The sequence below is a fragment of the Nicotiana tomentosiformis genome, chromosome 5 (genome assembly GCF_000390325.3).
Source record: "Nicotiana tomentosiformis chromosome 5, ASM39032v3, whole genome shotgun sequence".
Taxonomy (NCBI): Eukaryota; Viridiplantae; Streptophyta; class Magnoliopsida; order Solanales; family Solanaceae; genus Nicotiana; species Nicotiana tomentosiformis.
In genome coordinates this window covers 130,540,974-130,542,632 of record NC_090816.1, presented here as the reverse complement: position 1 = coordinate 130,542,632, position 1,659 = coordinate 130,540,974, and positions in this window count along the sequence as shown.

Below are 1,659 nucleotides of genomic sequence, written 5' to 3'. Positions count from 1 at the left end.
AATATGCATTTTCTTCCTGTTCGTCACTCTCTAGCAACCAAGTCGTGTTAATGAATTTCTCTCGTACTAGAACAAAAGTGTTTTATCCACAAACCTGTCCATATTACAAATGTTCCTTGCACTATTTTATAGAGAATTTTAATCTTTGTAATACTTTTTGGAATGTTTTCGATGAGGCAGGACCTGCACGAGTGCTACCAGTTCAAACCTTACAGACGGAGATCACAAAATTTTTTGTGTAGTTTATGGATGTGGTCAAGGAAATCCAATAGGATGACAATATTGCAACATGGGAGAAAGCCACATCTTGCCATAAGTCTTGCTGTAATTGTGCAATCACTGTGGTCATTGTTGCAATTAATTTTCAACTATATGGACCTAATTGGTTACTTTGTGGATCAAGAGCATGTAGTTTGTCAAGTGGCAGAAGAAGAGCTTTATAATTGTGGACTGATATTCTTTAGTTACTGATCTTGACTGTAGTAATCAGACCATTTCAACAACAACACAAATTAACCGTACTCATAGACTGTTCGACGGAGATGGTTGAATTTATTAAACGCGAAGGTAATCCACTTGTCTTTTATTATGCTTGCATTCTAGGAGTAATATTGCATTGTCTATCCGCTAAGCTAGCACATCTGGTGCTTGACGTGCATGCCAGTATAGTTGAAGATCACTTTGTAGTTGGTGATTGTATTTTTGTCAAACTTCCTACTTATTGGCAGTACTCTGAGAGATTACAGCAATATCATCAATTGGAAAGGCAATACTTTAGTCCTTTTAAAGTGCTTCAGCATATTTGGGTTGTTGTCTTTAAATTTGAACTTTTCGAAGCTGAACGATATATCTTATTTCTCGCATATGTACACTCAAGTGTTGCAATAACCAGCCTAACCAACAGAACGTGCTACTGCAGAACCTTGAGGGCAAGGTTCTCAATTCAGGGGGGAGTATTGTTGTGAACAGGAATAATTTAGATAATACTTGTGGGCCAGTTATTTGGAAGGTTGGCCAAGCTGTTGGGCCAAGGGCTAGACCACAAAGAAGCCCAAGGACAAGACAACCCAACAAGAGATCCGTTTGGGATCCAGGTGGAGTAGGAAAAGATATGACAAAGGTTTAAAAGGAGAGTGGCCTACGGCTTCAGGAATTATGTGTATTGTTGAGTAAAATGTCTGCTTCTCCTCATCTTCCTTCTCGAGTGTCTGTATCCTCTCATCCCCATTCTTAGTCTGAGCTTCTCATCCCTTCTTCTCTATCATTTGTATTTCTGTTTAGCATTTCTAATTCCTGTAATAGTTTTGAGTTGAATTGTAATTTCCTTTCGAGGTTGAAGCAATAGAAGTATTGAATAACTGGTTTGTTAACACGGGTTCGCTTATGTATTATCAATTTATCATATCATGTTCTTGTTTGTCTATTACATTTCCGAAGGAAATTGGACTATCTTAGTATTGTTTTACTAGTTCTGAAGATTCATGTTAGTTTTTAAATTTTCTTTTATTAAATGGGTTTAATATTCATGTTAGCAGTAAAAGTATAGAATATAATCGAGTTATTTATTAAGTAATTACATATAAATCTTTTAATTAGTATTAATTAATATAATCTGATATAAATAGTATCACAAGTTAAAATTCATTAGTAGTGTTAAAG